The sequence below is a fragment of the Pipistrellus hanaki genome (genome assembly GCF_964339955.1).
Source record: "Pipistrellus hanaki genome assembly, chromosome: 3".
In the NCBI taxonomy this organism is placed as follows: Eukaryota; Metazoa; Chordata; class Mammalia; order Chiroptera; family Vespertilionidae; genus Pipistrellus; species Pipistrellus hanaki.
In genome coordinates, this window is record NC_140505.1 from 174,350,371 (window position 1) to 174,374,963 (window position 24,593).

The following is a 24,593-nucleotide window of genomic DNA, read 5'->3' on the forward strand; positions in this document are numbered from 1 at the left end:
ATTTATGTGGGTATATGCCTGGTGATGGAGGTACTGGGTCATAAGGTAGTCTTTGGCCTTTAGTAAACAATGCTAAACAGCTTTCCAAAGTGGCTGTATGAGAATTTCCTTTACTCCACAGCCCCACCAATACATGATATTGTCTGCTTCAAGCTAGTGAGGTTCTGGCACACATCTAAAAGTACTCTGTCAGCCGAAACCAGTTTAGCTCTGTGGTAAAGCATCGGTCTGTGGAATGAAAGGTCCCAGGTTCGATTCCGGTCAAGGGCATGTACATTGGTTGCGCGCACATCCCCGGTAGGGGGTGTGCAAGAGGCAGCTGGTCGATGTTTCTCTCTCATCAATGTTTCTAGCTCTCTATCCCTCTCTCCTCCTCTCTGTAGAAAATCAATAAAATATATTTTAAAAATAAAATAAGATAAAATAAAAGTACTCTGTCATACTTTATCTGTTTACTTGTCTACCTCACTCACAAATTTGCAGAAATCCATTCTATAAAGTTAGAAACCAAGGCGTAGAGAACTTGAGAGGTATATATGCCCAAGGTATTCTTTACCAGGGAAGACAGGTTGCCTTCTTTAAATCTATTTCCATATAATTAATGCAAGTTGCTCATATAACCAGAGAATCGCTCAGACACACACGTACACTTGCCCACACATGTGCATGTGCGTGCACACACACACACACACACACACACATTTCTAAATGGAAGGTTTAATTTGGAAGCACACTTGCTGTTAGTTAAATGATCCTGCAAGCAACAGCCACACATCCCTCCCTTATCTCCCTTTGGTTAAATGTTTTGAAATGAGTTTCAAATGGGCTTGGCTCCAATGACAGCTCTTCATTTCACCTTGTTTTTCTGCAGATGCCATTTGTGAGAATGTTCTACGGCTCCATTAATTACCCATGTCAAGAGGTTATTTTATTGTTTCTAGAGAAGTGGAGTTATAATTGTAAATATTCTGAGGCAGCAAATTTCTTCAGCAAACTAAACTTCAGATAGGAATCAATGCGTATAGTTAAAACTTGCATTATTCCCGTTACTTACTAATATTCTAAAATAGTTTTCTGGCACAGGTCTATGTGTGGAGAGAGGGCAGAAGCTGCGCTTTAAAAGCAGATTGCAAGTCCAAAAGGTATCATCTGAATCCCAGCTGTGGCATCCACACAACACCCTTCACTTCTCAGGACCTCAGTTTCCTCATCTCTGAAATGAGAGAGTATGATACTAGCTCTCTGCTAGTGTTTTGTGAGGCTAAATAAATAGACTACTGCATAAAAAGACTTGCCCATAGTAAATGCACAATCATTGTCTGCTGAGGAATTCTGTCACCATGATAAATGACATAAAGAGCTTAAAGCATGCTGAAACCGGTTTGGCTCAGTAGATAAAGCATTGGCCTGTGGACTGAAAGGTCCCAGGTTTGATTCTGGTCAAGGGCATGTACATGGGTTGCAGGCACATCCCCAGTAGGGGGTGTGCAGGAGGCAGCTGATCAATGTTTCTCTCTCATCGATGTTTCTAAATATCTGTCCCTCTCTCTGCCTCTCTGTGAAAAGTCAATAAAATATATATTTAAAAAAAAAAAAAAAAAGCTTAGAGCATAATGGCTGAGCGTTGAAGCCCTAGAGCCATATGACCTGGATATATATTCTGACCTTACCACTTACCAGCCGTGTTACTTTGAGCGAGTACTAAACCCCTCTGTGCTTCTGCTTCTGCATCTATGAAATGGGTAGTGATAGTGCCAGTTCTTGAGGACTGAATGAGATAATCCATGAAAACTGCTAAGAACAGAGCTTGAGATATTGTGACATGAATAATGAATGTTAGCTGCAAACAGGTGAGTGTGTGTGTGTGTGTGTGTGTGTGTGTGTGTGTGTGTCCCAAGGACGATCATTACATTTCCCTTTAGGATCCAATAGTGTGGAAATGAGGCTGGTTTCCTGGCATCCCAGCCTGGCCGGCACCTTTCCAGTCTAATCTCTCTTGCACTATGTTCCTTGAAATGAAAAATCAACTCCTTAATTATGAATAAAAACGGGATGCTTCTCTCCTAGGTGTCAATAAAAAATGATTTTTCTTTCCTGAGGAAGAAAATACGCAGCCCTTCTGGCAAATCCCACCATCAGAGCCATGCTGTGCTCAGCAGGAGGGCTTGGCACTTGCTAAGAACTGTGATGTGTGCGCGCCTCAGCAGCTCGGAGCACAGCGAGCAACCTCAGCACCTCGGGCGGCGGCCGTGGGAGCCGCTCAACATTTGACACGGACCAGCGCTCACCACAGAGCCCCTGCAGAAAGGATGCTGGAGGGGACAGCCTCTGGGGTCACAGCCACCACGATGTATAGCAGCATGGCCTCCCCACACCGCTGCCTTGCTCCAGGAAGGATGCCTCCATTCCAGCAGGAGGAGAAAGCCTAGATTTTGAAATTAGTCCAACGTGGGTTCATGTCCTAGCTCCCCCATTTACAAAGCGTGATCAGGGCAGATTGTTCACCCTTTCTGAGCGCCATTCTCGTCATCTATAATGGGGGAGGGAGGGTAGGAAGATAAGGTCATTTGAGGCATAAATGAGATAAAGTAGGTTTGTGAAGCACTTCTGCCAATAGCTGGCACCTAGTAGCTATGATTACAATTTTCCAAGCCTCGGCACCGATGTATCTGGCCTGTTCCACACAGGCCCTCTCCAGGAGCAATGAAGGAAATGGGAGGTTCTGAAAAGATGCTTGGACTGCATCTTCTCCCTGCTTTCTGGGGTATAGAAGCAATTGGCCGTTTCAGTTCTGAAAAGTCTCGGATGATCAGACCCTCAGTCGATGTGGGCTGCAGGCCACAAGCAGAGCAGGCAGAGCCTTCCTGGCACAACTCAGTCACCTTTCATCTTTGCTGACAAACTGGCCAGATTTCCTTCGTAGAGAAGTTGGTGAAAATCATCAAGCAGCAGCCAACACCAATAGTCTCATCTTCTTCAACCATTTCCCTGAGGAACCGGCTGAGGAGACACTTGGTCTCACAGCCGCGGTTGTTCACTAAATGCAGTCTCTCTATTCCTGTTGTCCAGTACTCGGCACCTCACCAGGAAGTCAAGATCACATATTCCTAGGGGTTTTCCAGCAGCGTTTTATTCCTAGCTCCAATTCCAGATTAGAAAGGATTCTGGTTTCAGCTACTTTAACATCTCGGGAACCAAAACAGGGTGTGGGCTCTGGAGTCAGACAGCCTATGTGGACTCTGGAGTCAGACAGCCTGGTTACAATCCCAACTCCACCATTTACCACGGCGTGACCTTGGACACATTACTAAATTCCCTGAGCCTCAGTTTCTTCACCAGTAAAACGGAGATGGTAGTCGTAATACCCTCCTCATGGGGCTGTGGTAAGCATTAAATGAGTTGATGTATGTAAAGTCCTTGGCACCAGGCATGTGAAGAGCTCTCAACAAAGGTTTGCTCTCATTGTTATCAAATTGTTAACAAGTATGTTCTGGGCATTGTACTAGTCATTGGCAAGTTCATGGCTATCTGTTGTCCCTGGTCTCATGAAGTTTACAGTATAGCAATAAAAATAGTAAATATCTCATTACACAGATCATTATTCCCATTGTAAGAACAGTAATTGCTATGAAGATGTTCCAAATTGTTTCCATCCGTGGTAAACCAGGGTCTCAAAACTGAAGGCAGACTTACTGAGGTGACCTCATGAACACAGAACCAAAACCTTTGTGACATTCTACGTGGTCCGTGAATCTAGGAGAAGTCAACTCTGCTCACCCATTCCACTCCACATCATGCGTTAAAGTAGTTTGCGTTGCATTTTCACATCTGTGTAGAGGAAAGGGGCACTGGGACTAAGAACAGTCTCAGCAATCAGACTACCTGGGTTCAAACTCAAGCTCTACTACTGACCAGCTCTGAGACGGTGGATAGTCTCCATACCTCTCTGAGCTTAAGTCTCTCATCAGTAAAATGGACATCACGATAGTTCTGCCATGTTATTGGGAGGGTTGACTAATTTGGATGATCATCTGTAAGTAACTTTGGACTGTGTTTAACACATAATAAACACTCAGTAAATAGTAACTCTTATTATTATCTGACTTGAACTTCCCAGTATCCCTGCAGGTAGGGTAGATATTGCCTCCATTAACCGATAAGGAAACTGAGACCTCAAGAAATAAGCCAGTGATTCACAAAGCTGGAGTGCAAACCTGGATCTCCTAGCTCCATATTCATTACTATTTGCCCTATTCCTGCCAGCCTCTCAATTGACAAAAAAAAAAAAAAAAAAAAAAAGTTCTCTTTAAAAAGTCAACATGTAAAGGGTGTAGGTTAAAGTGTTCTGTGAAGAGGGAGAGTATTATGACATATAGCTGAGCAAAGTAGCAAAATAAAGCCAAAAGAAGCCAAAGGTTTTCTTTTAAAAGATAAATGAGTAGCAACCCAGCTGACTTAAAATAAGAGGGGTTAAGAATATTTTCCTGCATAATTAAATCTCTGAAGATTTGGTTAGAGGAGCATAATTTACATCAGGTTAAAATAAAAGATCACATTAGCAATTGCACAAGCTTAGATGCAGCCCTCTATCCACAGAGCAGCATTAATAAGTCACTTTCAGAGGGTCTCATCAGCCTGTTACCAGAAGATAAAAGAAACAGGACATTTAGGGAGCAAGATTTTTAATACAGAACTCACCCAATAACAACAACAAAATCTGAGTGTATTCTATCACCAGCACTTACCTACGTATCATAATTTTTTTTAATTGTGGTGAAATACACATGACATTTAATTGACCATTTCAAATGACATTGAGTACATTTATACTGTCATGTAGTCATCACCACCACCTATTTCTAGGCCTCTTCCATCTTGCAAACTGAAACTTTGTACCCTTTACACAATAGCTCTCTATTCCCCACTTGGAATTAGAATTTTAAAATCAAATGTTTTTTAATCAGGACTATTTTATTCCAACTGCTTAGTTTGGGGGGTTTAATACAAAATTAACTACAATTTAAAAGCTTTTCAAGAATTCAAATATTGTGCAGTTCACTCTAATTTTGATTTCAGAACAAACTGAATAATACTGAACAAGCTGAGAAGACAGCTGTTCGTAAATCCAAACCAGATCACAAGGACAGAAGTTTCTAGAATCCACCGTAGGAACAGCTTATCGCTTGATGTCAGTCCCCTTTCCATTGAATATATATAAAGGACAAAAAGTTTCCCACACACAAACCCTCCGTCTATATGGTCGGTCTGAGAGAATGTGCTGGCCACCCCAGCTCTCACCCCAGAATTGTGCCTTCAAATGTATGTGCCACAGGAGACAGAATATTCTATCTACTATCAGAGCCTCAAAGAGACTCACAGCATCCAGTTCAACAGATAAGTCACAAAGAGACACGATGCTTTGCAAATGACAAAGAATTTTCCATCTTAGGCTGTTGATGGGGAAGGACATATCTTTAGAAGGAAAAGCTTTTATGATGTCTAACCAGAGAAAGGGGGCATTTTTAAAAAAGAAAAATTTATCAGGCGTTTCCTCAGGACAAACGGTGTGACCCCAGATTTTGTCCAGTAGACGATGTGTCTTTAAAGACAGTGGAAACTGCCTTGGGATTGTCCCCTGGCCCCCTCCCTGTCGGCACCAGGCAGCCCTTTACAAATGGACTCCAGCCCTGTGCAGGTCGAGATGCAGATAGTCAATCACCTCACATTTACTTGGCACCATGTGGTGCCCCCAGGTATCATTTCTCTGTTCTGGGCTTTGTAGATGCTGTTGCTCTGCTTGCTAATAATAGTAATAAAAGCATGGTGTCTCATCCATGAGCAGGGGCCAGTTTTAGCAAATGCACTGGGTCTGGGAAGCTCCAAATTCATTGAATATACATATTCAAAGGCTTCCTTTAGAACAGACAGCTCTTTGTTCCAGATTTGCCTTTAAAAACTACCTAGCCCTAGCTGGGTAGCTCAGTTGTTTACAGCATCGCCCAGATATGCCAAGGTTGTAGGTTCAATACAAGAATCAGTTCTCATACAAGAATCTAGCAATGAATGCATAAATAAGTGGAACAACAAATCAATGTCTTTCTCTCCCCTTCCCTCTTCCTCTCCCTTTCTCCCTTCCTCTTTTAAAAACTGAAGTAGAAATGTGTGTGTGTGTGTGTGTGTGTGTGTGTACAGAAAGAGAGAATAGAAATCCACCATTATAAAAAGCAGATATATCATGAAGGAAAAAGGTATTGAGTGGTGTTCCTGCACTTTACAATGTTAACTCTCTTTGTAATTATACTAATATTCTGTTGAGTATGGCATGTATGTGTTTCGTCCTGTGAGCCCTGCTTATCGATTATGGATCAAGCACTTGAACACCTATCCCTTTTCTGGAGGAAGTTAGGTCAGGACTCAGGGTGGCCTGACCAGTTCACCTCTCAGATGAAGCTGGCCTCCTCCAGCTCTGGCCACAACGAAAGTTCCCATCTGCTGGCCTCGGAGACTCGGTGAAAAGAAAAGCATCAGAAGCATATCAGTTCAGGCAATGCTCCTGGTGAAATGTTCACTTTAATGACACTGTAATGCCGTGCCCCTTGGTGTGCCATTTTATTGTGAGACTTAATCAAAGGCAAAAAGAAAGCAAGCTGCCGGTTTGGGTGCAGGTGCTTCTTTGTTGCAGTGTGTTCCTACAGGAGGGGGACAGTCCACAGTAGCAGTGGCTCCTGCACAAAGGCTGAGCTTCCCAGGGTCTTGGTGGTTGTTCTCACATGAGTCCAGAAGTTTGTATACTCCCTACACATGGATCCCAGGGTTAAGACAGAAAAATATGTGTGTGTGTGTGTGTGTGTTTGTGTGTGTGTGTATATATATATATATATATTTGAGGCCTGGTGCACAAAATTTGTACACAGTGGGGTGGGGTGGCGGGGCCTCAGCCCAGCCTGCACCCTCTCCAATCCAGGACCCAATGGGGATGTTGACTGCTGGTTTAGGCCTGATCCCAGAGATCGGGCCTAAACTGGCAGTCAGACATCCCTCTCACAATCTGAGACCGCTGGCTCCTAACTGTTCACCTGCCTGCCTGCCTGATTACCTAACTGCCTCCCCTCCCCGCCCCCCCCCTCAGCCAGCCTAATCACCTCTAACCGCCTCTGTATGCCAGCCTGATCACCCCCAACTGCCCCCTGCCGGCCTGGTCATTCCCAACTGCCTCCCCTGGCTGGCCTGGTTGCCGCCAACTGCGCCCCCTGCTGGCCTGGTCACCCCATGCAGCCTGCTTTTCAGTCATTTGGTTGTCCTTCACTAACTCCCCTGCCAACCTTGTCGCCCAACACAGCCTGTATTTGGTCATCTGTCCAGTTGTTTTAATCGTGACGGCCCCTGGCTTTTTATATTTTAGGGTGTGTGTGTGTATGTATGTGTGTGTGTGTACAGAGAGAGAGAGGAGCTTTCTATAGTTCTACATAGATCCTAGGGTTACATGTGCATGTAGTGGTATATCTGTGTGTCCATGCATGTACAATGGCATAGGAGGTTTGTGTGACTTATCTATATGTGTATAATGTACATGTGGCACGTGTATGTGCATAGTGTGTGTGTTCATGGGAAGTGTTAGTGTGCTGTGTATATGCATGTGGGGATGTTATGTGGAATGCATCCATGAGGTATTTGTGTATTGTCGGTATGTGGTATGAAGGTATGTATGGTGTGAATTCATGTCATGATTTTGGGGTGGGGTGTTCATTATATGTGTGTGTGTGTGTGTGTGTGTGTGAGAGAGAGAGAAAGAGAGAGAGAGAGAGAGAGAGAGAGAGAGAGAGAGAGAGAGAGAGAGAGAGATGTGGATATATTTGCATATGGTATAAGTGCATGCATGTGTAGCATGTGTGCATGTGAATTTGATTGCATTCATTATATTCAGGTGTATTATATTTGTGGGTATGTGTATCCATTTGGGTTTCCTGCAGCCCTTATGCACTGTGTCAAGGCCAACCATGGCTATTTAAAAGAAAAGACAAAGCATTTAACTTAAGTGCCAAAAGCTCACACTGGTCACTTAGTTTGGTAAATGTTTCTGAAAAAGAAAGGAGAGAAGAAAAAGAAATTCCAAAGAACCTCAAAATTGGGATTTTTTTACTTTGATGTGGATGTTAGGATTTAATGGGATGATGATTCCCTTGTGGGTTCTGAACCATTGAGGAGATAGACCCAAATCAGCAGAGTTGAAGTGATCATCTGTATTTACAATAAGGCTTCCTTGGAGAACTTGCCTTCACCAACTAGGACCAATTTCCAACCAGAACACCCGACCTCCCTCCAAAAGGCTGAGCTGCCTTACTAAGTTTATGGTCCAGGGGGACAAGCTCCTGGAAAACAGAGAACCCCAGGGATTGGATTTCCACCCACCAAGTCTCTCTTCATAGCGAGAGAATGGGAAAGAAGCAAAAAGGACAGAGGTTTTCTTCCCAAGTTTTCCTTTCTTCCATAAGGTGGGAGTTTCTGCTTCATGCAAAAGAAAAAATAAAGAACCAGGAGAAATAAAATGCTTTCCCTTATGATTCCAAATATTTTGCTCTCTTAACCCATCCGATTTAAGCCTCCAAGCTTGGTCAATCAAGAATGTGTGAAGAGATTGTGGAGTCCCCATGGGGGATCAGATCAGCGGTTAATCAGCACTCTTCACGAGGCTTCTTCTAAACCAATCACTGGTCCTTTGTGCTTCTTCCTGAGATTGCTAGTGTTCATGTTAGCTTTTGCCTTCAAATGGGCAAAACCAGTACATTAAGTAGTTCCCAGATTCCACTCCTGAATTTATTCTCATCTTTAATTATCTCCAACAATGTTAGGGACATCCATTTCCTTCTTCTTGCACATCTGCACATTATTGCACCCTTCCGATAGGTAGGTAAAACTTTTCCCCTGTCCTACCCTTTGCTCATTCCTCTCCAAAAAGAAAGCATCCATAAATCTCATTGGATGGATGGAGGAGTCCACATTTATTACCTGGGTAGGTTCTTGCTTGTGTGGTTCCTCTGTCTACACTACCAGGAGTCCCAAGCTGTGGCCAGAGTTGTCTCTGACTTAGACTCTCCCTGACATTGACTGTTCCAAGATCTAGGTAGAAATCTGTTTGACAATGGTCCAAAGCCATGTCCTCCAGTACAGGGCTGCTGGCAAAACACACATACACACACACACACACACACACACACACACACACACACACACACGGTTTTGCCTCCAAGTTCTACATTTATTTCTCATTTGGTCTTTTACACAGGGATCCTCTTCAACCTCAAGATGCCAGTTGCATGGACTTTAGAGAGTGAGAAAGGCAAGTCTGTATTTATGTTTGAGTTGGTGCGTATGATGTAGAGTGGCTGTTCCTAGTACCACTCAGGCTAACATACGCTCCTTTTTCTCCACAGCATCTCCACTCAGGCTCACACACCCTCTTTTTTCTCCACACCTTTGTGCTGGATCCTATTCTTTGCTATCACCATTTCTAGGCCTTCATTGCCTTTCATCAGACTTGCTACCACCTCCAACTGGACTCTGAGATACTAGTCTTGGGTCCCCAACCAGTCCAGCCTACAGATAATCACCATGTTTAGTATTCTTGAAGTTTTTCTCTCAAAATGGCAATCCCTTGGCTAAACAAATGTCATCCTGGAGGATTGAACCCAAATTCCTAATCCTACATACCATGGTCTCCCACCATCTGTCCCTTTCCAAATTTATCTCTATTTTCCCCCAAGTCCTCTTCTGACAACAAAGCCAGACATACCCACATTAATTCCTTTCTTTCCACTTTTACACTAATCTCACATCTCAAATAAGTTAAATTTATAAGAATTCATCATTATGTAATCTTCCCATTGCCCTACTCAGTCCCCTATTCCACTGTCTGATGCATGGGAAATGTATAGATTGTACTTTTACCCAGTGATTTAAGCAATGTTATTTTTAACACCATCCCAAACACAAGCCAACTATAGAAAATTGAGGGCTGGAAGAGGCCATGTAGTCCAAAGCAGTAGCAATTTGTGTTAATTCTTCAGGGAAAAGTGTGCTGAGCCCATGCCCTACAGAATCAATACAAGGGCCTACACTTTGTTGTCTATTTAAGGGAGTTTAATGGTAAAATCTGACTTGTCAAAAATTTATGCTTATGTGCCCCTCTTCCTAATGCAACTCTGGCATTAGACATGACACAGCTAGGCCTACGCTGAGTGCCCAACCCAGTGCCCTCTGTTCCAATGCACAACTGCAGTCCCACCCACCTCTCAGTGTTGCCTCTGACAGGGAGCCCTTGGTGATATTTCCCTCCTCTGGACTCACCGGGTACCTACATCATTTTCTGGGAATATAATGTATGCAACCTTGTATATTCTGGTTATGGATGGTGTATGTGTATATAGCTCATTTGTCTGGTGGGATTATAAACCCCTGGATGACAAAGACCTTATCTCTTAGTCTTTGCATTTCTAGTTTCCCCGCCAGAGTAAATTCTGAGTAAGCATGTGTGCTGTCAATGAATAAATAAAAAATATGGTTCTTTGGAAAGATCCTATAGTCATGGTACCAAAAAAAATGTTTGCCTACCCTTTCCACATAGAAAATGCATCCTTAATAATCCAGGTCAAATGCCTGTTCCTCTTCAGTGTAGCTGAAACAACACAGGCTTTAGAGCAGTGGTTCCCAACCTTTGTGTTGGCCATGCCCTACCTAAGCATCTCTAAAATTCTAATGCCCCGCCCCTGTGACATATAGTTCTCATTATTCAAAAAGTGAACCCCTATTCACATGGAGGAAGCCTAAAAGGCCATTAACTTGGTCTAAACAAGCTTCCAAAGAACGTGGGATCCATGAAAGAGAAAAATAAAAGAACAAAAGGACAACTGAAGTACTGAGGAAAAAATCACTAAGAAAGTGTTAAGTAATAATAATAGTATGAAGTGATATGAAAAATAGCAAATAAAATTTCAAAACATATGAGAACTGAAATGCATAAATATGTCACAATATATATTTATATACCGTATATGAGGCTCCTAGAGCCATAAGAAATGCAAAATTTCAGTTAATAATTCATTCTTGAATTGCTCCCCTTAAAAATCAAATTGCCCACCGAAACTGGTTTGGCTCAGTGGATAGAGCGTCGGCCTGCAGACTGAAAGGTCCCAGGTTCGATTCCAGTCAAGGGCATGTACCTTGGTTGCGGGCACATCCCCAGTGGGGGCTGTGCAGGAGGCAGCTGGTTGGTGATTCTCTCTCATCGATGTTTCTAACTCTCTATCCCTCTCTCTTCCTCTCTGTAAAAAAAAATCAATAAAATATCTTTTATTTTAAAAAAATCAAATTGCCCCCCTGTGGAATGTGTGCCCCATGTTGGGAGCCACTGCTTTAGAATGAGCCAGACAGGTTTTCAAATCTTTTCTGCACAATTGGCTGAGTGACTTTGAATGGCACATTGTCATTGAGCCTTAGCTTCTACTTCTATTAAATAGAAATAGCAATATCCACCTTAGAAGGCCAGGATAAAAGAAATTCAACATAGACAGTGTCTCGAAAAAGGTAGGCATGCTTTCTGTGAATATTTTCTTCCATGTGCTCTCCTCTGTGCCCCCATCACACTTTGTACATGTTGCTGTCAAGGTCCTAATATAGTACATCGTGAATATTTGGGTCCACATCTGTCTTCTCCGCTAGGTGGGGAGCGTCTTAAGGGCAGGAATTGTCCCCTATTAGGAGCACTTGTTTCAGGCTATGCTCTGCTAATCCCTCCACATACATTATCTTATTGAATCCTCGCAGCAAACAACAATTATTCCCATTCTAAACATGAAGAATTCAACCCCTACAACAATCTGCTATTATCCCTAATTTAAACATGAGAAAATTGGCCTTGGAGGATTTAAGAAACTTGCACACAAGTTCACACAGGTACAGAGAATGGGGGTGGTCTCTGCACCTATGTCACTTCAAATCCAAGTCCATGTCCTTACTCTTCACTCTGTTGAGACCAGGGAGGTCTTGCCCATCCTTGTGTCATCCTCCAGGCATGAATAAACATTTACAAAATGACTATTTAGTAAGAAAGAGATTCTAATTTCACATACAGAAATATCTATCTTCCAACTTGAGGTGATCCTACACCTGGAACAGTGCCTGAGACATGACTGAATGGCATAGGTTAACTTTTTCAGAAAAGGTTTCTAAATCCACCAACTCCCTGTTTCATAGCAGGCACAAATTTAGTACACACAGGAAGATCACCCCATGTGTCTTGAGGGAGAATGTGCATGGCAGCATTATTTGTAGAGGTGGGAAACTGGGGTATCATCACTGCAACAGGAGAGAGGCAAAATGTGAAAGATGTATACCCTGGGTGCAGCCATTGGAAGAGTGGAACATAAGTGGACAAAGCAACATGGGTCTTCTTAAAGGTAAAGTGATGAGTAAAAGAAGAAACAAAATATTTATAGCAGTACAGTTTACATAAATTTAAAAATGTGTGCACACACAAAGCATAGTACACATTTTGGTTCTATGGTTGGTAGTACAAACATGATTCAGGAACTCAACTGCTTGGGTTCACATCCCCACCTCATTGCTTAGTAGCTGTGTGACTTTAGGCAACTTACTTAACCTCTCTATGCCTTGGTTCTTTCATCTATTGAGTGGAAGTAATAAAAGTGCTAAATTATAAGGCTGTTACAATAATTAAGTGATTACATATAAAGGGCTTGGAACAGAACCTGGCATGTAATAAGATGTATACATCTATTATTTATTATTACATTTTTTAAAACACATACAAAGAAAAAATACATGTCAAATGCATTAGAACAACTGTCTATAGGGAACAGAATAGGTATGAGATAGAAAGGAACAAAAACAGGCAAACAGGAAGAGCCTTACATGAAATGGTGATGCTAATTCGGTGGTCAGCAAACTCATTAGTCAACAGAGCCAAATATCAACAGTACGGTTGAAATTTCTTTTGAGAGCCAAATTTTTTAAACTTAAACTATATAGATAGGTACATTGTTATTAACTTAATTAGGGTAATCCTTCATTGCACTGTACATGTGTGCCTGCATGTGGTATTTTGTGGAAAAGCCACACTGAAGGGGCCAAAGAGCCACATGTGGCTCTCGAGCTGCAGTTTGCTGACCACTGTGCTAATTTATCATGAACTCAGGAAGTATGGTTAATTTAATCATATTCAGTTTACTTTTTTTATAAATCATAAGAATTCACTAGTCACGCTGTTATCAATCATTTGCCTTACTGAGTTAGTAAGTGGTTATTTCCAGGACACACTTGTGGTAAGTCAACTCTTCATCCATTCAAAAAACTCACCCCAAAATTAGAATCAACTTACACTTAAAACATGACTACAAGTAAGCCCAGCCTGCCCCAAAACCCATTCTGCATCAACACAGCCGCTGAGTAATAAGTAAACAAGAATTCGTTAAGAGCCTACTATGTGAAAGACACTGGATTAGCTACAATAAAGCAAAAGAAAGTCATTAATGTAAACTTTTAAAATATAAAATACCGTATTTTCCGGCGTATAAGACGACCCCTAATTTTACAGTTAAAACATAGGTTTAGGCCTATATTCGCTGTATAAGACTACCCCCCACTTCCGAGGCAACACCAGTTCTTTTTTTAATAGACCGCCTCTCTGACTCTGGCCAATCTGAGCAGGCTTTTTACTAGAACACAGTGTACATGTTCTGTACCCGAAGCTACACTGAGTTCTAGTAAAAAGCCTGCTCAGATTGGCCAGAGTCAGAGAGGCGGTCTATTAAAAAAAGAACTGGTGTTGCCTCGGAAGTGGGGGGTAGTCTTATACAGCGAATATAGGCCTAAACCTATGTTTTAGCTGTAAAATTAGGGGGTCGTCTTATACGCCGGAAAATACAGTACTAAGTTTAGGCAGTGCCCTCAGCAGTTCCCCAGATGTGTCTCTTGCTTCAACAGTGTTTGGATAGAACGGATCCAGGGACACCTTTTCTTCCAACCTCTGACCACCCTCCAACATGTTTTCCAATCACCACCTTCGGAACCACCTCAGCCTCTGAGAGCAGCCAACGAACACCGTTTATGAGCTTAACTCCTGTGGCTGAACCACCAGGAGCTCCCAAATTCATCAGAATTATTCCACCTGGTCACCCGGCATCTGCGGGCCTCCAGCACCTACCTCTCTCTGGGCTTTTATTTCCTCCACAGCGATGTGGTTTTGGAGGGCGTGGGCCACTTCTCAGAGTTGGTGGAAGAAAAGTGTGTGGGCACCCAGCGTCTCTTGAAGATGCAAAACCAGCACAATGGCTGAGCCCTCTTTCAGGATGTGCTGAAGTCTTCCCAAGAGGAGTGTGGTGACACTCAGGACACCATGGAAGTGGCCAGGGGCCTTGAAGAGGAACCTGAACCAGGCCCTTTTGGAGCTACAGGCCCTGGGTTCTACCAGTGCAAAACCTCGTCTCTGTTGCTTCCTGCAGAACCACTTCCTGGGTGAGCAGGTGAAACTCATCAAGAAGATGGGTGACCACCTGACTCACCTCCTGCAGGCTGGGCTGGGCAAGTATCTCTTTGAAAAGCTTACCCTCAAGCATGAGTAGGAGCCTTTGGAACCCAGAGGACTTTGAGGGGCCACTCTGCATTCCCCTTGTGTCTGGCTTTTGCCTGAGCCTCTCTCTGGAACCACTAGGCCAGTGTTTCCCAACCTTCTCTCATGATGAGAATCACCTGGTGGAGTTGTTAAAACACAGATTCCTGAATCCCAACTAAGAAGTGCTAAACTAGAATTTTTGGGAACATATAGGTAAAATTGTATACTTAACTAGTGCTCTAACACAGATGTTATATACAGAGCACTAAGTTAGGTATGCAATTTTACCTATATGTTCTCAAAATTCTAGTTTAGCACTTCTTAGTTGGGATTCAGGAATCTGTGTTTTAACAACTCCACCAGGTGATTCTCATCATGAGAGAAGGTTGGGAAACACTGCACTAGGCATCCTTTTAACCATGCCAGAGCCCTCTCCCAGGCTGTGGACCAAATGGAAACAATAAAGCTTTTTGTAAAACACACACACACACACACACACACACACACACAAGTTTAAGGGCAAGCTGAGCAATACCAACTATAGCCATTCAGAACCACTTGCAGCTGGAGTACTAGGAAAGCTTCACAGGAGAAGTGGGAAATGGAGCTAACCCTACTCACTGCTTAAATAACTTCTCCTTATTGAGAAATGCTCATGAAACAACCTAAGGGTCCATCGAAGAATGAGTAAAGAAAATATGGAATGTTACTCAGCCATAAAAAAGAAATAAATCTTGCCATTTGCAATAACATGGATGGACCTTGGAGGCATTATGCTAAGTGAAATAAGGCACACAAAGAAACACAAATACCATATGATCTCATATGTGGAATCCAAAAAATAATAATAATAATAATAATAGATACAGAGAGCAGATTGGTGGCTGCCAGAGGGTTTGGGATGGGGGATGGACAAAATGGGTGAAGAGGGTCAAAAGTATAAACTTCCAGTTATAAACTAAGTAATGTACAGCATGGTAGTTATAGTTCAAAATAATGCTATGTTATACATTTAAAGTTGCTAAGAGAATTTATCTTAAAAGTTCTCATTACAGGAAAAAAAATATAACTATGAGTGTTGAAAAATGTTAACTAGACTTATTATGGTGATAATTCGCAATATATATGAATATCAAGTCATTATGTTGTATACCTGACACTAATATAATATTATATGTTAATTTCACCTCAATTTTTTCAAATAAAAAATAAAATTTTAAAGAGATGCATAAGCTACAAATTAGACAAGGTCTGCACAGAAAGAGAAGACTTGTGTAACAAAATAATTCCAATTGACCTTAGCCTCCATGTTAACTGATGCCTCCTGGTGCTGCAGTTAAGGTGGTCTCATTCCCTAAGAGGTGAGCCAGCAATTGCACTGTGGGCAGCAGATAAACATGTAGGAAATAACCATTCAAGAGACTGCAGAGGAAAAAAATTTATACCAGTTTCTTTTGTTTTGTTTTGTTTTTTAGTATACATACAATTTTTATTTATTTTTATTGTTGACACTATTCCAGATGTGCCCATATTCCCCCTCTTTGCCCTGTCAAATCATTAAGTACTAAACCATCGGTAATAAGATGTAAATCTAAAGTAGCATGATTATGCTGTGGGTAGAATTCTAATTTTTTTTTAATGTGCATTTTAGTACAAACACCAAATATATATACATAGGCATGATTTTTTTTGCAATACTACAAGTTATACCAATATCAGGACTAAAGAGAAGTCCTACTCTTGGAGCAAGACTGTTCAGGATTCTTAGCAATTCTAGACTGTCATGGTCCAGAAAGACGCGAGAGTTTAAAATACAGAAATGTGTGCATGCTGGCATTCTCCACATCTTTTTCATTGGTGAACAATGTGAAATCAGAGCTTTGACTTAGCCAGCCTTTGTATTGGAAACCAATAGGCTTGGTTGTTTTCCTTCCTTATTCTGATGGAATGGCATTTTTAAAATAAGTTCTTGTGAGGAACTCACACTTCTTTTGGGCTTTGACTTTGTCTCCTAAACTGTTCAGATCTCTTTAAAGCCATTTCTCTCAAGGACTCTATCAATGATGACAATTATTAGGATTGGATTTTGCTGCAACTGACCAAAAGCCCAAACAAAGACCAAAGTGTGTTTTCTTTCCCATAAGCAGGGGCAGTCCAGCACTGATGTGCTCACTCCACAGTCATAAAGAACCCGGGATCCCTCATCCACAAATAAGGCACACCCTGGAGGCTAGACAAATGCTCCATGCGGTTCCAGCCATCACAACATCCCAGGCAGCAGAAATGGAAAGAGAAGGGAGCACATATAAATCTTAAGGAAAATGTCTGATGGATTGCACACCCCACTGCCCTTACAGCCCATCATCCATGGTCACATCTCCTATAAAAGAGGCTGGAAAATACTAGTATAATCATTACTTCGAGCAGCCATGCACCCATCTAACAACAAGGGATTCTATTATAATACAACAGGAGAAAGAGAGAATGGGTTTGGGGGAACAACCAGCAAACTCAGCCATAACATTCCTAAGTAAAACAATGTTATTTTATACATTCATTTCAAATCTTGTAATAACTATTCTAATACACTGCATATTTTCCTAATGTTACTCTTTCTTTTTTTAAATACATTTTATTGATTTTTTTACAGAGAGGAAGAGAGAGGGATAGAGAGTGAGAAACATTGATGACAGAGAAACATCTGTCAGCTGCCTCCTGCACTATTGGGAATGTGCCCGAAACCAAGGTACATGCCCTTGACTGGAATCAAACCTGGGACCCTTCAGTCTGCAGGCTGACTCTCTATCCACTTAGCCAAACCGGTTTCCGCCAAATGTTACTCTTTCTATCACTAGAGGAATAAAAAATAAAAAAAGAAAATTTGACTATTTTCAGTATTCAAAAAATATTGGGCATTGTGTTGGCTTGTTCACATTTATTATCTCATTCAACTCTCACTACAAGGTATTATTATCATTTGGGGAAATCAAGATTCACAGCAGGTATATGAAACAGGGACATTTCAGCTTAGAGCCCCTTTTAGTTTCCTCCCCTATGAAATGTATTTAACAAAATTCTTCTCCTCCTTAGAATCTATGATCAATTCCCATTCACCTCTCCTTTTTCTGAAGCACCAGTATTTAAGCCAGGATTTCCCCAAGTGTCTGTGAAAAAGTGATTGCCAATATTTGTAGAGTGGAACAGAAATTTCTGAATGCTTCAGTCCTTGTTTTAAGTCATGAATTCAAGTTCTCCATGCTCTGTGATTAACGAAATGTTTTCTTTTACTGTGTGCTGTTCAAAGATCGCACAATGGTATCACTTAGTGCCATATAACATTGGAATGGATTCGCTTGGCTTCCACCAACTTTCAGGACATGCTCCAGAAATTCTTCCCTCCTCTCTGCTCTGGAGTGTATATCATCTGTATCACTAGAATTCCTTTTTTTCTTCTTTTTTTTTTCCTCTCTTCTTATTTCCCCCACCCCCTTTCCCTCTGATAACCACCATTCCTTGTTGTCTGTGTCTATGAGTGGATTCATTGGTTTTGGGTTTTCTTACATGATTCCTTCACCTTTTTTACTTAGCCCCACATCCCCTCTCCCCTCTGACAGTGGTCAGTCTGTTCTCAGTCTATGAATCTGTTTCTATTTTGTTTGTTAGCTTATTTTGTTCACTAGATTCCACATCTGAGTGAAATCATATGTACTTGTCTTTCTCTGACTGGCTTATTTCACTAAGTATAATGTTCTCCAGCTACATCCATGCTGGCACAAAGAATAAGATTTCCTTCCTTTTTTACAGCCAAGTAGTACTCTATTATGTAAATGTTGTATCACTGGAGTTTCAAGGCCATTGACTTCATAATTGTAACAGAAGATATGTATTGAGTGTTTAGTATGTGCCAATGATGCTTTGCGGAAATGATCTATATTGGTAGAGTGGATTACTATAATTATTATTATCCTTATTTTATGGATAAAAATATGGTACAGGGCCTAAGAAAAGTTAAGTGACTTGTCCCAGTTCTCACAGTTAATGTGTAGAAGAGTTAGGCCTTGAATTTGCTTCTCTTTGAACAAATAGCTCACGCTTTTAACCTTCCTACAATGAGCCAGCTACTGGCTGAGGTTAAGGCGTTGGCAACACAGCAGGTGTGTGAGTTCCTGTCCTCGAGGGATCTGCTCCCCATGCTAATTTATGCAGGCTCATGTTTGACTGATCTTTTGGGGGGCAGTAGAGAGCCAAATTGTCCGTCTCTGCCGTTGGAATGTCAGTTGGTCAACTGAATTTCTACAGCTTTCACTATTTTTTGTTCCAAGTTGCTACTACAATGGCCTATCCTCCAGTTCCCTCAAGCATCCACTGCAGTAAAAGTCATTGCCTACTGCCTTCATCACTGCTGCTGACAAGACCACAAAAGAACACAGATAATAAGAATCTCATGACATTCTCTGAGACAAGCCCTGTAATTATACCTATATTACAGACAATAGGACTGAGGCAGAGAGTGGTTATAACCTGATGGTCAAGTCAGGATATGAGGAGAAAGCTTAGCAGCTAAGTAGAAAGTTGCAGCAAAAAGGGATCTAAATGGTTCTATTAAGGACACACCACATAAAGATAGCTGATTAGGTACAAATAAACCAAGTTTATCACCATCAAGTTGTCCTTTCAAATGTTTCCTATTTATGAAATGCATCTTCCATTTTAGCACTTAGGGAATCATTAGGAGTTAGCTATATCTGCTTCCTACCCTTTGCATTGTTTCTCTGAAGTGTTATTCACTTTCCTATGGGAAAAGATGCCTGAAAGAGCCAAATTATTCTTTTTTCACCAGGACCTACCTTCCCATCTCTCCTCAACCCCCAACGTTGCTAGGATCTCATCTAAGCAGTCAAGAGTAGGGCAGGCTTTGTTTCAAAGAGCTTGAGAATGTATATTGTAAGAAAAGAAGAGGAGCAGCAAATCAAAAAATGTTTGATTTAACGAGGCAGTTTGTACCTTGTGAAATGTACAAGTTATTAATAAATTGTATTTCTTCTCTCTTTATAGAGTACATTCTTAGTGTGGTGTTTTGGTTTATGTTTTATGATAGGTACTATAGTTTCAGCATTTGAATATGGGTTTCATTAATCCTTCATTTGTGCCTCTCCCAGAAAGAACTGAATCATCTCTAGACTTTGTACACAGTGCCCTCTCCTGGATGAAGCGACTTCTTTCTTTGCGAAGCTTAGAGATAATGAAATGGATGTCAAAAAAGACAAGGGAAGGCTTCAGGAGCCCTGCCTGGTAGAGATTGCTGGTTTCCTCTGGAGACACAAAGAGGGGTGCTCAAGGTAGTCAGCTAGACTTGAGCCCAATCGTGCCCCAGTGAAAGGGAGAGAGGCCCCAAATTCTATGGCTAAAAGGGGGAAGAGGGAAGCCAACAGGAGGATGTGGTTGCCATCTGGATTCCAGACATCTAACCAGAAATCTAAACACCTGAGCATAAGTTAGATGGATGAATTTAATCTCGCTTAAATTGGTGCAAGGACTCAAATAGAATTTAGTAGGCTTAAACAAAAAAAAATGTCACATCCTTAGTGCCTAGCACGATTCCTGGAAACTAGATGCTGTTTATCTCCTGATTTTTTTTAATATATTTTATTGATTTTTTACAATGAGGACAGGAGAGGGACAGAGAGTTAGAAACATCGATGAGAGAGAAACATCCATCAGCTGCCTCCTGCACATCCTCCACTAGGGATGTGCCCGCAACCAAGGTGCATGCCCTTGATCGGAATCGAACCTTGGACCCTTCAGGCTGATGCTCTAAACACTGAGCCAAACTGGTTAGGGCTATCTCATGAATTTGTTTAGTTCCCACCAAAGCAACTGAGTTATAAAGCATATAGGTTGCATTTTTTTAAATGTTTTAAGAAGTGGTAGCCTAGAAATTGAAAAAATACTGGCTTCTCTAAAAAGAATAGGGAAGGGTCTGTGAGATCATTGGTGCTGTTCACATGTTTCCAGTTCTTCTGGGCACAAATGAAGACTGCACTTTCTGTACTTCCATAAAGTTAGGTGTGGCCAGATAGCTTGCTAAGGCCAATGAAGTGAGTGGAAGTTAAGCCTTAAAAAATTGGTGCAAGATTCCCCCCTTTTTCTTCCTCTCCCTACCACAGAGTAGGCACACTACATACCACCTACTAACCAAATCCAGCCCACTGCCAGTTTTTACAAATAAAGTTTTATTGGAACACAGCCATGCCCATCCCTTTATGCATCACATTGCCTGTGGCTGTTTGTGCATTGCAAAGGCAGAGTTGAATAGCTGTAACAGAGTTCATGTGGTCCACAAAGCTGAAAATATTTCCCATCTGGCCCTTTACAGAAAAAGTTTGCCAACCCCTTCTTTGGGTGGTGGGGTCCCTTATGAGAAAAAATCGTGGAGTACAGCCCATGTTGGGCATGATGGACATGTAGCACGAGAATGAAATACACCTTTGTTGTTTTAAGCCATGGATATTTTGAAGTGATTTTGCTACCCCACGTGATCAAGCCCATCCTGACTGGCATACAGAGAGTAAAGAAGGATCTTGCCCACCTGGCATGGCTCAGTGGTTGAGCATTGACATATGAACCAGGAGGTCAAGGTTCAAATCCCAGTCAGGGCACTTGCTCTGGTTACGAGCTCAAATCCCCACTGTGGGGCTTGCAGGAGGCAGCCAATCAATGATTCTCTCTCATCATTGTTGTTTCTCTCTCTCGCTCTCCTTCCTCTCTGAAATCAATAAAAAAATATATATTATTTTTTAAAAAGAAGGATCTGTAACAAAAATAGAAAAAGAGAATGTATTCTCAGACTTGAAAGAGCCTCTCCAAACATTAATGATGCACAAATTGTGCAAATTCAATGTCAGTGACATTGTTCTTTTAACCAGGTGGGGGATAGTATGATCCCCACATGCTAGTGAGGCTATTTACCAGGTAAGCCAGACAAAGGCATATTATATTTCCTTCTAATATCAAAATAAATTCATTTCTTATCTATGCAAGGCCAGCCAGCTTTTAATCAGACACTGGTTTGTTTTATGAGAGGAGTAAAGAGGTTCATTACAGAAAATCCCAGGCACACGTTGATAAATTCCCAAACTCAGGCTCTTATGAAACCCGGAAACACACTTCCTGTTGCTCTCCACATTCTTTCTCAATCACTGAGCCTGAGGCAACCACCTGATTTGTGACCTTCAGCCGCCCACCGTCCCTCGTAGATCATTTCCACCTAATAGAGCCTTAAAATTGTCATCATTTTCTTTACTTCAACATTTGAAAGAAATGTTAAAGATTGATCCACCACCGGGTTGGCTGTTTTGAAACCTCCCCCAGCTGGTTAAGAAGGAAGTCGCTGTAAATAAATGCAGCTTTCCTGGATGTTTTAAATGGTAGCAATCATGGCAATTTCAACAACACTGAGAGGAGGGGGATGGGATAAGGAGATAAACAGGGTCTTAGGCAATGGATAGGAACAGGGTAAAGCTTATCCCAGTTCCCCTGGATTGAAAATTGTAACCACCTCTATAGTGTGGAGCTTAGAGGGAAAGAAGCCCTCCCTGCCATGTTGTCTATCAGACTTGATGTCACATCTGCCCCTAAATCTAATAGCCTCTCTGTGTCCCAATGCAGGATGCTGAGGATTGAGGAGGCCTGGCTCCTTGTTGACCCACTGTCAATTTAGAGGTGCTTCCACTGGACTCCAGTCAAAAGAGACAGCAGATACCCACACAAGTTCACTGCAGATAAAGGCACCATGGACCTAGGAATCAATTCATCAGAATGAGGGTGTGGCCCAGAGCGTGGGGCAGGAATGATATGCTCAGTCAGTCTCAGAGATCAGCCTCCAGGCATTCCATAAAGCAGCTAGATCCCCCTGATTCTGTGGATTTGTGCTGCTCACCACTGCTTCATCCAAATTCAGCTCAGAATGGTAATTCTTCTAACTAATACAGAACTCCACACTCACTCCCTCGGGCTGTGACAAGCCTTCTCTACAGGCCCAAAAACTAAGGAAAAAGAAAGGAAGGTGGGGTGTTTTTTTTTTTCTGTCACCATTAGTGCCAGTCTTCTCTGTGAGCCTGTCTGATTCCCTCCCATCTATTCCAGGACAATAAGTAGAAATGAGTTTCCCAATCCCTGCAGGGCAGGTAGGCTCTGTAAGAATGGAAACAGAGCTTGGGGCCTCAGGTTAAGATGGTTGAACTGGATCCAGAATTTCGGTTTTGTCAGTTGCCTGGGGTAGCTTTTTAAGTTCACAGATAATTTGTAACTAGGGCAGCTGCTAAACACACTGGAAAAACAAAAGTTCAAAATAGCTTCACTAAAGTAAAGGTGAGATCCAAAGTCACCAGCAAATAAAGGTTAATAGAGGGCCCCTACCACATTTTAGCATAAAGGAAAGCGCAATAAAACGATATCAAAAGAAAACTTAGAGTAAGGGAGGAACAATAAAACTACCCAAATACTAGTACAAATGAAGCATCCATCTTATATAAAAACTGCTGTTTGAAATTTTAACCCTGCTATTTGGCTTCTGTAAATTCTTGCTTGCTAAGACTACTTCCACTTCAGAGAGGCCATTAAACCTTCCTCAGACAAGGTTATCAGTGCTGGTGCCAGGCCAGGCCACTGGTTGAGGTCTCAAGGCCCCAGTACATAGGGGCTCTTTAAGAACTTGCAAAGGGGGCCAGAAACACTCCATATTTGGGAGACCAAAAGGTAAAAACATAACTAAGGAAAATTCCTGCATGTTGGGGCCCAGAATTTAAGAGACATTTTTCCTCTGGACCCACGTGTAATAAATTTAACTCCACCTCTCTAAGTATTGCTTTGTTCTTCTTCAGTTTTCTGTAACACAAACAGCAATTGAAAATACTGGCTTCAGGTAATGTATGGCAGAGGAAGATCTGAAAGTCTTAGTGGACAAGCTAGCTGAGTCAGCAATGCAACAGAAGTACTAACCAAGAATATAGAAGACAGCCCTAGCAGGTTGGTCCTGAGTTCAATTCCGATCAAGGGCATATACCTTGGTTGCAGGCTTCCACTATCTCTAAAAATCAATGGAAAAATAACCTCAGATAATGACTAAAGAAAAAAATATATATATAGAAGACATATATAAAATAATTTTCATAGTCATACATTATTTTAATCAATAAACATTACTAAATGCCTATTATGTGCCCCTCACTATGCTAGAATATAAAGCAGGAATCAACAAATAGCATCTATAAGCCAAATTTGTCCTATCACCTGTTTATATGAGTCTTGGGGTTAGAATGATTTTCACATTTTTATAATGTAAAACTTTAAAAAAGAGAGAACAGCTATTCAAAAAGATAGAGGACATTGTTTTGTTTTGTTTTGCCTACAAAACCTAAAATATTTATAATATGGCTCTTTTGAGAGAAAACAAAAAGTTTGCTTGACCCCTAATGTAGGGAAACAAAGATGAGTAAGAAATGATCTCTGCCCTCAAGAAACTCAGTTTGGCATGAACTCAATAATCAATATTATAATACTTTGTTGCTGCTAGCTTCACAATTTAGAAGCAAGATATGAAATTTGAAGAAAACTCATGAAAAGTTATAAGGATTAGTGAAAAAATAGGAAGAAACATTCATGAGAAGAATTTTAAGGACTTTGGATTATTTATTCTCAAGAAAAAGAGCCTATAGGGAAACTTAACAACAGTCTTCAAGTATTTGAGGGGATATTATTAAGCAAAAGTCTTTTCCATTGTGGACATGAAAATTAATAGAATATAGGCTAAAAAATTTTTATTATGAAGATGGTAGGATTTCCTAGAAGGCTTTTAAACTTGCACAAGGAATTGAGAAATCCGTTTTTCTTTAATCTTCTAAAACTAGTATATTCTCTCATCTGTCTGAGAGCTGTTAGGTGTTGATTGTTGTCTGAGTTACAGATG